Source organism: Kogia breviceps, chromosome 19 (genome assembly GCF_026419965.1).
Source record: "Kogia breviceps isolate mKogBre1 chromosome 19, mKogBre1 haplotype 1, whole genome shotgun sequence".
In the NCBI taxonomy this organism is placed as follows: domain Eukaryota; kingdom Metazoa; phylum Chordata; class Mammalia; order Artiodactyla; family Physeteridae; genus Kogia; species Kogia breviceps.
This window is the reverse complement of record NC_081328.1, coordinates 33,603,475-33,616,523: the sequence shown is the minus strand read 5'-3', so window position 1 is coordinate 33,616,523 and position 13,049 is coordinate 33,603,475. Positions and strand designations below refer to the sequence as shown.

Here is a 13,049-nt window from a genome sequence, read left to right as displayed (position 1 = left end):
ATCCCTGGTCGGGGAACTAAAATCCTGCAAGCTGCAAGGCGTCACCAAAAAAAAAAAAGAAAAAAAAAAAATTCTGCATCCAGATAACTTGAAGTGCTTGTAAAAAGGACAGATTCTTAAGTCCAAGCCCAGACTTTGGGCAGTGAGATCAGGTAATCTGCATGTTTAACAAGCAATCCAGGTCATTTATATAATCATTAAAATTTGATAACTACTTCTAAGATCCACAATAGGCTTCAAGAAGTACATGCCCAGACTGAATATTTATGCAAACATTTATGTACAATGAATTTTTCTAGGAAAAGAATCTACAACTTTTATCAGATTTTCAGTGGGGTTTGTGACTCCAAAATAATCAAAAACAGCTGTCCAATAGCTACCAATAATGAGGCAGTTCTTTACAGCAAAGTACCCAAGTCTTAAAGAGAATGTGACAAAATGTTTAGTACTAGCAATGATGATGATGATGATTAGGGTGAATTTAGTGAATTTAGCAAATGTATAATTTTGGATAAGTTACGTATTCTTCCTATAGCTATGTTTTCTCATCTGTAAAATAGAGATAATGGTACCTAATTCATTGGATTATTCTAAATTTGTCTAGATAAAGACTTAGTGGTGTATTCACACATACTAAGTGTTTAAAATGTTGGCTATTTAGTACAATTTATAACAATACATTATGCACAACTTTGAAAATTTTGCGATGCATGTTTTTGGCCTAAGGAGAAAAAAAGAATATATAAAAATATTAAATTGTGCTATGGTAGGGGATGATTATTAGTGATTTTTATTTCCCTCTTTAAAATTTTATCTTTCTTAACTTTTTTTTTTTTTTTTTTTTTTTTGTGGTACGCGGGCCTCTCACTGTTGTGGCCTCTCCCGTTGCGGAGCACAGGCTCCAGACACACAGGCTCAGCAGCCATGGCTCACGGGCCCAGCCGCTCCACGGCATGTGGGATCTTCCCAGACCGGGGCACAAACACGTGTCCCCTGCATCGGCAGGCGGACTCTCAACCACTGTGCCACCAGGGAAGCCCTATCTTTCTTAACTTTTAAAGAACATGGTTTAAAATACATTATAGCTAAATCAACTATAGTTCAATAAAAATAAAATAAAATATATTATAGCTATAAAAGTAATGGAATAGAATTCAAGCAATTAAAAATAACTAACACTATACCAATCTTACACTGTCTGAGAGATTTAGGTTATTTTAAGTGCTGAAAAGTAAGGGGGTGTTCAAGTTTAAGACTCTCTTCAAGTATAAGAAAACATTTTTTGACATATAGTCAACTTACACATGCTATGATGGACAGCAACTACAATGAAAGTAATCACACGTGGAGAACTTAACCATTACCAAACCTCTTAGTTTTACAACATTAAAATGTTTCGTCTCCATTTTCTTCTCTTAATATTTTAATTTACTATAATGCATTTTGATGTATGGCTGAACTAAAATAAATCAATTACCAGATGAGAACAAAGGGCATGCATAAGAAAATATATTTTCTATGGCAAAACCGAGAGCTCTTTATCCCTTCAATAGTCCTCCAACCCACACTCTTCATCCCTATCCCAGGCTTTTGGAGGTTTTCCCCCCTTATTTTTGTTTTTAATAATGAGAAATCTATAAAGTCACAGACTGTGACCTAGCATGTTGTACTCACTAAGAGTCTTGAATATCTTAGCTCTTCTGGTGGGTTTAAGCTCTAACACGTGGATAAAACCCAAATATTTGCTGAAGACCGTCATCCTAGTAAATTTTTGCTAGTCTCATTTTCTGACAGTTTATATTGTACTTGGACTTTTATAATAGTTGGTCAGCTACTGATTATTTATTGCTCATCATCATTTTAAGAAACATATATATCCATGACAGATGATCCATTTAGCAAAAACAAATCTCATCTGAGATTCAGAATCTATCAAAAGAAAAATAAAGTGGCGTATCCATATTAGCATACAATACTTACTTAAAATGAATTTTCAATGACACAGGAAAATGTTATGTTAAATTGGAAAAAATATATATATACTTTTAAGGAAATAATCAGAGATGAATAGATGATGTCATTTATAACAGCAAAAAACTGAAAACAACTTAAATGCTCCAAAATAGGAAATTAAGAAAATTATAGAACATCCACACAACAGAATACTATGCAGCAATTTAAAAAACTGTGTTGTAGAAGAATACCTACTGAGATGAAAAATATTCACAATATTCTGCGAAGAGACTGAGGACTAAAACAGTTCTGTATAGCATAATCAACTAAGAATGGCTAGAAAGAGCTATGTCAGGACACTCATGACAATTCTAAAAGTGGTTGCCACTGGGTAGTTTGATAATGAGTGACTTTTGCTTTTACTATGCTCTTGTTAGCACTTCTAAATATATTTTTAAGTAGAAGAAAATTATAAAATTCAGAATATAAATCTATGTATGAAGTATGGTCTCAAAAATAATTTCTATTTATTTATTTGTATGACTGCGTTGGGTCTTCATCACCTTATTTATTTATTCATTCATTCATTCATTTATTTATGGCTTCTCTTGTTGTGGAGCATGGGTTCTAGGCACGTGGGCTTCAGTAGTTGCAGCACTCAGGCTCAGTAGTTGTGGCACACAGGCTTAGTTGCTCCACAGCATGTGGGATCTCCCTGGACCAGGGCTCGAACCTGTGTCCCCTGCATTGGCAGGTGGATACTTAACCACTGCACCACCAGGGGAGTCACTCAAAAACAATTTCTCTAGGTATATAAAGAGACTACAGATAGTAAGTTTTACTATAACTAGATGAAATTCTCTTTTCAATTTGAAAGTTTTGAGAAAAAGAAAACCATTTATACTATTTATGAGTTGGGACTATCCATTCATTATTGCCTTGTGTTTAAAATAACTTTGGGACTTCCCTGGTGGCGCAGTGGTTGAGAATCCGCCTGCCGATGCAGGGGACACGGGTTCGTGCCCTGATCCGGGAAGATCCCACATGCCGCGGAGCAGCTGGGCCCATGAGCCATGGCCGCTGAGCCTGTGCCTCCGGAGCCTGTGCTCCGCAATGGGAGAGGCCACAACAGTGAGAGGCTCGCGTACAACAACAACAACAACAACAACAACGACAAAAAACCCACAAACTGATTACAAATATTGCAATATTAACCATATGCTAATAAAATCAGCTGAATTATGCAGCCAACTATTTTTTTCTGTGCATCTCAAATACAGAGCTGATATTCAATGGGAAGAAAGACAAATCAAATACATTAATAGTTCAATCCTCTATCACCTCCTCCCCTGTTAAAATTAAAAGACAAAATTATTTGACTATTTACTGGAGCTGGAGACTGGCACCTAATATAAAAGTATCTGATAAAAATTTCATCAAGCAAATTAGCTTGTTAGAAGTTGAGTCTGGAAAACTGACAATAATATTTCTGGAGCCAAAGAGGACTATACTGAAAACAACTAGAAGTCACCCTGAGTACCACTCTCTTGGTCTTTGTTTTGATGTGTACTCTATTTAACAGAAAAAATAGAAGTGGCATTATTTTGGTTAATCTAACAGCCTGGCTAATTCACATTTATGTTATCATATACATGAATTCCCAAGCTTTAAAAGTTTAAAATATAAAGTACATTTTAAAATTAATATAAAGAGTCCAGGTTCTGATGAATTATTGATGGACAGCGCTTAAACCCATCAAGACTATGGATTCAGAAAGCCCTAGAGAATATCAAGTTCATCTACAATGAGAAAATTATATGCCTTTGAAGCTTAACTGGAGGTCGATCTTGACCTTGTCATTTATCTCTCAAATAAAAGTCAAGTAGAGAAATTATTTCCTCGTCCTTCATATCACCCTACCCCACAAGGTCTAGCTATTTTTACCTTTAAAAAAATTATGTAGTAATTTAAAAGTTCACAATATAAACAGCTTGGCAAAAGCCCTCTTCCCCAAAATCATTTGTGGATCTGGGAGTATGAAATAAAGTAACCAGGAGAGAGCTTAACCTAAAACAGGAAAAGGACTCTGACACTTCAGGGGATCTCAAGATTTAGGGCTACAAGGAAGTGGTAAATTAGGATCTGCTTAGAAGATGATATTTTAAAATGCTATCCAAATAACATGAGATTATTGATCTGTAACTCACTTCCCTTTTATACTTTTACCACATAAAAATATTTTAGAAACATTAAAATAGCTCACAGTGTGGGCTGTACTTCTGACAGCTGGATCCCAGGGATAGACAATGAGAGCTGAAGACGGAAAAGCTCTGAATTTTAGGGAATAGTTTTCAAAAGATTTATTTCTCCTTGGTCTCCCAGATAGTGGAGACATAAAGCTCCCAAGATTAGCAGGAAAGCAATGAGGTGGGAAGTCTCTGTCATGTGTTTGGCCAAGGGCACAATATTCTTATATTGTATCTCCTATGGAAGAAATTATGAAATTCTGTCACTAACAATGCCTCCAACTAAAGATAGAAGGAAAAAAGACAAACCTAAATATTAGCCGGCTGAAAGATAAAATGTATCACTTTTGGTCAACAATAAGTACACATGATACCAGGTACAAAATGAGGGAAATTTTTTTTACTAGGACCTAAATGGAAACTGGAAGCATTTACATAAATTATTCAACATAAAGTTATAGGGAAGTTGCATGCTGTTGTTTCGCATTCAATCTGTGACTTCTGGAGACCTCTAATTCCTATTTTATGCTGGTCATATGCCAGGTGTACTGTTCTGGCTAATAGTTTTGACTACAAATGCTGCCTTATTTATCTGAAGACCACTGGCCTATCAATTTCAATTGCCTGATGCCATTAAGATATCCTCTTCAATGACACAGGTGGGTGCCAAAAATGGAGACTTACCACGTGGTCAAGTCTCTTTCTGATAAACGTTACTTGTTTTGTAACCCCATTCCCACTCTTTCAGTCTTTAAGAAACTCTTACATTGTAGGCCTTCACGTCACTGGAAAATGCCCACAAAAACGAGCAACCTGACTTGGGGTTCCAGTGTTATAACTAAAAGGAATGGCACTCTTGTGCAACAAAACAAAATAACAAGTGCTGGTGAGATGTGAAGAAATTAGGACCCTTGTGTACTGTTGGTGGGGTTGTAAAATGGTGCAACTGCTATGAAAACAGTATGAAGTTTCCTCATAAAATTAAAACTAGAACTACCACATGATCCAGCACTACCCCTTCTGGGTATAAAACCAAAAGATTTGAAAATGGATTCAAAGAGATATCTGTATACCCATGTTCACAGCAGCACTATTCATAGTAGCCAAGAGGTAGAAGCAACCCAAATGTCCATCGAGGGATGAAATGGATAAACAAAATGTGGTATATGTATACAATGGAATATTATTCAGCCTTAAAAAGGAAGGAAATCCCATCACATGCTACAACATGGATGAACCTTGAGGACATTATGCTAAGTCAAATAAGCCAGTCACAAAAGCACAACTACTACATGATTCCACTTATATGAGGTATCTAAAGTGGTCAAATTCATAGAAACACTAAGTAGAGTGGTAGTTGCCAGGGCTGAGGGGAGAGGGGAAAGGGGAGTTGTTGTTTAATGGGTATAGAGTTTCAGACGTGCAAGACAAAAAAGTTCTAGAGGTCTGTTTCACAACAATGTGAATAGTGTTAACACTACTGAACGGTATACTTAAAAATGGTTAGGATAGTAAATTTTATGTTATACATTTTTTATCACACAATAAAACAGAACAGGTGTCATTACTTTTAGCTTCACTTGAGATACCATAGTGAAAACAATCTGGTCTTTGTGCTATTTTCCTACTGGTTTTAGATTATCAGGCTAAAAGTCTATAGGCTTTTACAAGATACTTTCAGATGTTCCATTCATCAAATGCCTCCTGTACCCAGCGCTGTAGAGAATACATATGTCATGTGTTACCTGGCATTGCCCCATTATTATTTATGTTCAGAAAGACTATAAAGTAAGTCCACAACTATAAAAATAAATTATCCCACTAAGGACAACTTAGAAATGTTCCAATACAGTGTGTTCCTAAGTAGCCATCTGATTGCATCTGAAATAAGCTAAAAGGGGGGCAAGCAACTCTGCTACATAAGTTTGTCTTTAGCTTCAAAGATTTTAAGCCTAATGTAAGTAAGAGACAAAATTACAGAAAGTAACTAGCCCAATGGATACCCACTATTAACACTTATCACCTTATATTTAATTTCTATGTTTACATTTCTTTCTCTCCAAGTTAAAGTTGTGTCCAAAGCAGTAGGTTTAACACTCTTTTGATTTACAACTCTACATCAGAAGAGAATCACAAAATTCTGTGTATACAGTATTTTATGGAGAGCTTCGTATCTTTAATTTGATTCCTAGAGGAGTCCGTGACCCAAAGAAACACTGAGAAGCATAATTCTAGACACATTTAGGTGAAATAAGTCTGGATGTAAATTATACTGTAGGCTTAAAAAAATTTAGAGAGGCATGGATGACCTACCTCTGAAGATATTTCTGAAAAGGACACTGCTCCGCTGTCATGGACCTGCTGAAGGCCTTACCCTGGTTAACCCTGACCTAGTGCTTAGGATAAAGTCTTATTTTGTCTTTACATCCCCAGGGCCCAGCATATCAAGCCTGACATGAAGTAGGCTCTCAAAAGATATTTGCTGAATGAAACTGAATGGTGCCCTGACTGGGGCTGAACAAATCTGTTTAAATAGGGAGGCAGCCCATGGTAAAATGACATACTAGGCTGTCTCCAGGATACATACAAGTTATGTACATTCTGCCATGAGGAAGATATTTGTGCAAAGCATACAAGCTTTCTTACCTAGAGCTGGATAAATAGAAATAGGCTGGATTTAGTTATTATTTTATCCTTTACTTCAAAATGCTGACTTTAGAGAAGGAGTAAATTACAGATTACAGTAAAGCCCTAGCAACCACTGTAGAAGAAATAATTTTCTTTTTTATTTCAGGGAATAACATCAGCAGTCTTCCAAACTGAGCACCTGATGTCTTGAAAATAGCAACTGAGAAAGTAACCAAAAGTTAATAACTTTCATTTACTTTTTACAAAACATTTTGAAACCCCATTCTCACCTCCTGTTCTATAGCCTTCAGAGGTTCAGGACTACTGCTGACCTGGGAAGAGGGAAAGATTATAAAAGAGAAAAAAAAATCATGTATTTACTAGGTGTTAGCATATTTCTAAGTATCTTTGGCTTGTGCTACTGCTCAGAATAACAAGATCCATCTCTTTTATCTACTTTGTTAAAATGAGGGTTTGGGGGTTTGGTTTTGTTTTGACTTAAAATCATCTCTTTAAGCCTCTTTTTTAAGCCATATCATGACTCAAAAGCCCTCTTGGGTCTTGTCTTACCTTATACTTTGTCAATAAGCAGTTTATCACTTAACCCTTTTTTCTATTCACCCAGCTGTGTGAAATCTTCCTGAAATTTATCCTAATCATTGAGTAATTAACATAATAAATATTCCAGTTTAGCATACTTGGAAACATTAACCACACTCTTCTTCCCCCACCCTCATTTCTGAAACTGTTAAGAGAACACTAACAATGGAAGGGTAACCAGGATGCAAGTCCTTTTCCACAAAAACATCTATTTACTCATATTCTTCATTTCTATCTGTACATTTGCCTTCTTTGAGACAAAAGTGTTTCTCTTAAACACAAAGCAACTTCAAGTTTTAAATATTCTTAGTCTGGAAATCCATCAAAGTCTTTTGAAAAGTCTAAAATACAGCTCTCCTAGCTCTCTGTTAATTCCCACAAAAAAACCCACACGTGAGCACGGCATGATGCATTTTTTTTAATTGAAATTTAATTGACTTACAATACTATACTAGTTTCAGGTGTACTACATAGTGATTTAATGTTTTTAGACATTACAAAATGATCACCACGATAAGTCTAAGTACCATCTGTCATCATACACAGTTATTTCAATATTATTGACTATATTCCCTATGCTGTACATTACATTCCTTTGACTTCTTTATTTCAGGAATGTAAGTTTGTACCTCTTAATCTCCCTCACTTATTTCACTCATTACCTCATGCCCCCTCCCCTCTGGCAACTACCAATTTGTTCTCTGTACCTATGAGTCTGTTTCTGTTTTGTTATGTCTGTTCGTTTTGTTATGCCTTTTCATTTTGGTTTTTTAGGTTCCACATATAAGTGAAATCACATGGTATTTGTCTTTCTCTCTCTGACTTTTTTCACTTAGCATATAATACCCTCTAGGTCCATCCATGTTGTCACAAATGGCAAGATTTCATTCTGTTATATAGTTGGATGATATTCCATTTAATATATAGCATGATTCACTTTATATAAACCAGACTGCCTCTCCCTTAATATCTGTTTACATGATCTTTGATTCTGGATTCTCATCTCCAACTCTTCTCAACTATCATTTCATCAAAAGCTAGGTAAATAACTCTCGAAATAAAAATGAAAAGATTGGGAATATACATTTTTAAATGAAAAACAAAAAGCAAGCTGCAGGAAATACTTAGAGCATAAACCCATTTCTCGTTTTGGTTTTTTTTTTAACATTTTTTTTTTTTTGATGTGGACCATTTTTAAAGTCTTTATTGAATTGTTACAATGTTGCTTTTGGGTTTTTTTGGTTTGGTTTTTTGTGGCCACAAGGCATGTGGGATCTTAGCTCTCCCAACAAGGATCAAACTGGCACCCGTTGCATTGGAAGGCTAAGTCTTAACCACTGGACTACCAGGGAAGTCCCTAAACCCATTTATCTTACAGAGACATATATGAGTATGTATTATCTATGTACATATATAAAGAAAAGGGTATGAATGATACACCAACTATTCACAATGACTGAGGCAAAGGAATGGAATTTAGAGTTGGACAACTAGACATTTTTACTCTAGATTTTCGATATTATTTGATTGTGAAACATTATTAATATAACTTTAAAAAAATTATTAAGCCTACTTTCTAAAATATTTGGACTCTGAGCTACTTTATAACATTTCTAGCATCTGGCATTGTGTATGACCTGGTAGGCATCAAAGTTTTTTAATGCAAAAAGCAAGGTAATTATTCTTCAACAGAAAATACTTAAAGCTATTTTTCCTATTCTAAGAGCTTGTTTAAACATTAAATATCAATAGTAATAAATACTCATGTGCCAATTACTTCAAAGAAAGTCACATTAGAAACAAAAGCTTTAAATACCATCATTTTTAAATAGTGTTGTTTATTTGGAGTTTTACCATTTTTCATTCTCAATATACACTAGCATCTTGGTCAATAAACAACACAATAAATATGCCAAAAAGAGGGGAAAAAATCTATTGATTAGCACCCACTAAGAAAGAACTAATTCCACTGCCTCTTCTCCAAAAGAGTTTAAAAGGGGAGAAAGTATGTATCTTATAATTTTATTTGTAAGTTATACATCAATAAAAATGAATGGGCAAGTACCAAAATATTAAGAAGAGTAAATCTTAACTCCCTTTCCCCTTCAAACTGCAACTGTCAGCTGTGGATGATTCCTGAAGTTATCTAATAAGGATATATGTGAGTGGGAAAGTTTGTAAATAAAAATTGAAGTTATAGAAGAAATTCCTTACCCTCTGTCCCAAGCAAAACCAACCTGAATATTACAACATATAATCCATTTTTCTTAAAATTCTATTTTTATTTTACCCTACTGTAAACACTAATATAAAAATCCAAAAGGAGGTAACGTATACTATAAACTAACGGAAAAACCCAACATAAGCATCAAAGGAAGAAAGGGCCTAGTAGAAGCAATCACATTCGAACCAGTAAGCACATTTAGTGCCTAGATCTTGGTTCCTAAATACCATTCTCCAATAAACAGAACCAAGGCTTCTTGGAGAAGCTCTTGATTGCACAGCAGGGTCAGGGAAAATGAAAGAGCCTGGAGCATCTGATGGTGTCAGGAAGGAAGGACTCAAAAGAGTATGGGCATGTCAAAAGGGTATAGGATGACTCCTGAAAGAGTTCCTGATGTCCAAGGCTGAAACACTCTGAGCAACAAAATCAATAGTAATGGGACTTCCCTGGTGGTGCAGTGGTTAAGAATCCGCCTGCCAATTCAGGGGACACAGGTTCGATCCCTGGTCTGAGAAGATCCCACATGCTGGGGAGAAACTAAGCCTGTGTGCCACAACTACTGAGCCTGCACTCTAGAGCCCACAAGCCACAAATAATGAGCCCGTGCACCACAACTACTGAAGCTTGCGCACCTAGAGCCAGTGCTCCACAACAAGAGAAGCCACCGCAATGCAAAGCCCACACACCACAAGGACGAGTAGGCCCTGCTCGCCACAACTAGAGAAAGCCCACGTGCAGCAACGAAGACCCAAAGCAGCCTTAATTAATTAATTAATTAATTGTAATAGCATTGGATAACCTACAGAACAAAATAATACCTTTGAGTTCAAATATGAAGGAAAGAAGGGAGGGAGGGAGCAGCTCTCCCTTCACAAAGAATTCCAGTTAATGAATGTAGGATGAAGAAAATAGAAAATAAGCATTACAACACCACAGTAATAATTATTGTAGGTAAGATTCACTGATACACACTAAAATCAGTAAATGAAAGTTTGAGGAGAAGCAGGATATTGGCGCAGTCTCAAAATATATCCACCAAGATATTAATTAAATTATAAACAGAAAAACAGTAACTTTACCGTGAAGAAATCCAACACACACCAGCTGAACCAAGCAATCAAGGTTAACATCACCACTATGGCATTCTACAGTATTCTTGCCAAAAATATATAGCCTCAATCTAATCATAAGAAATCATCAGAGAAGCCCAAACTGAGAGACATTTTACAAAATAACTAACCAGTACTCTTTAAGCCTGAAGGTCATGAAAGACAAGGAAAGGCTGAGAAACCGTCAAACATTAGAAGAGACTGAGGAAACATAACTCAATGCAATGTGGGATCCTGGATTGCATCCTGGAACTGAGAAAGAACTGTGGTGGGAAAATTGGCAAAATCTGAATACAAGTCTGTAGTTCAGCTGATAGTATTGTACCAATGTTAATTTCTTAGTTTTGATAATCTTACCATGGTTAGTTAACATACCAATGTTGGGTGGGTGATGGGTATCCTTCCTTCTGTACTATTTTTTTCTATAAGTCTAAAATGTTTCAAAATGAAAAGTTAAAGACAAAACAAACCAAGAGCTTTAATTGTTTTGAAATTTAAAATCACACATGCGTTTTACAACAGGATCTTTAATCACAAAAGACACAGGAATGAGGTTTAACTACTATAGAGGTTCAAGCTTGGGGAAACTAAATAGGAACAATTTAACACAAATGGAGGAGGACGGAAAGTTCTTCTAAACAATAATGCTGGCTCTGTTCAGAAATTTTCCATTCTGCATGCTAAGCACGTCCCCTGACGAATGCAGCACACATTGACCACTGGCTTTATATACCAAACCCTGCTAACAAGACCTTCTCACAGCAGTTCCACTGAAGTATTTCAAGTCATGTGGTTTCAAAAGTACTCTTCAAAACTTTCACAATCCAATTGCTTTTTACCTAAAATTGTTTTTCTCGGTTCTAAAAGTCACATTCTACTAATAACCAACAACCCAGGAGACTCTAAAGGAAAAAATAATAATTTTTCAGAGTATATATACATATGTGTACACTCACACACGTCTTTAGGCATGTGTAGATGCATATACATGCATAGGTGTATATATACATATATATGTGTACATGTGAAACTAGATGGAATCTATGAAATCATTGCCAAAGTGATACTAACCAAGGTCTAGAAAACAGCATGAAAATTTTATGTGTAGGATATTTTAAATGATATTTAAAACACTTTGTTCTCTTTCTACATTTGGGCACAAGGGAGAGAAATGAAGAACTTATACAACATAGCTGGTGAGAATACAAACAGCTACCATCCCTTTGGCAGGCAATTTGGTGATATCTAGCAAAATCTTAAATACATGCTTTAATCCAGCAATCCCACTTATGGGAATTATAAATACAAGTACAAAATTATGTACAAGGTTATTCAATGCAGCATTGCTTGTAATAGCAAAAGATTAGGAAAAACTGAGATGTCCTGTCAATAAAGTAGATTTTAATGGCAGATGGGATATGTGATCCCTTTCCCCTGGCCCTTCCTCAATAATTCTGATGTATCATTCATTGTCCTACACTCCGTTGTTTTCAAGTTCTTTTTCTATCAGACTCCTCTTCTAAGCACACAAACAACCCAGTCTCGTGCCTTCTAAGAGTACTCTGTATTATTATTATTATTATTATTATTTTGCGGTACACAAGCCTCTCACTGTTGTGGCCTCTCCCGTTGCGGAACACAGGCTCCGGAAGAGCAGGCTCAGTGGTCATGGCTCACAGGCCCAGTCACTCCGCGGCATGTGGGATCTTCCCAGACCGGGGCACGAACCCGTGTGCCCTGAATCGGCAGGCGGACTCTCAACCACTGCGCCACCAGGGAAGCCCCTTCTAAGAGTGCTTTTCCCTTCACCCTGCCAACTGAAAACACCTTTTCACTGTCCTCCCACCACAACCACCTTTCTTGAGTAATATACACTTTCTATTTCCTCCTTCGTGAATATAATTCAGTTGGATGAACAACCTTACCTTTTGCCCATTTCCACCCTAGCATTTTTATAATACATTTTCAACAGAAAATGTCATTTAACATAAGAAGTTCCTTTTTACCAATTTTGCTAGTAGCCCCCCATTAAGAAATTTCTGTTAATGATACAATATAAAATTTCTGTGCTTTCTGCCTTAAACTGATCTCTAAACTCGATTTGAGGACCATCAAAAGGTGTCAGGTGAAGCTTCATGTAAGCTATGGCATTTAGATTGGCCTTGAAAGAATACTTCTACTGGTGGTAACCTAAGCAGGATACAAATATGTATGTGGGAAAATTATATGGAAAAGCAATTGTATGCACAGGTGTGGAGTTCAGGAAAGGGGTCAAGGTCAGAAATTCAA

At 36.2% G+C, this 13,049-nt stretch overlaps 1 protein-coding gene across 6 annotated transcripts in view; it reads right to left on the bottom strand.

Annotated features, from left to right (window-relative positions):
* The window catches only part of SPAG9 (sperm associated antigen 9), a 150,866-nt gene that overhangs the window by 48,035 nt on the left and 89,782 nt on the right, over positions 1 to 13,049 (bottom strand). The gene's annotated exons all lie outside the window — the stretch shown is intronic.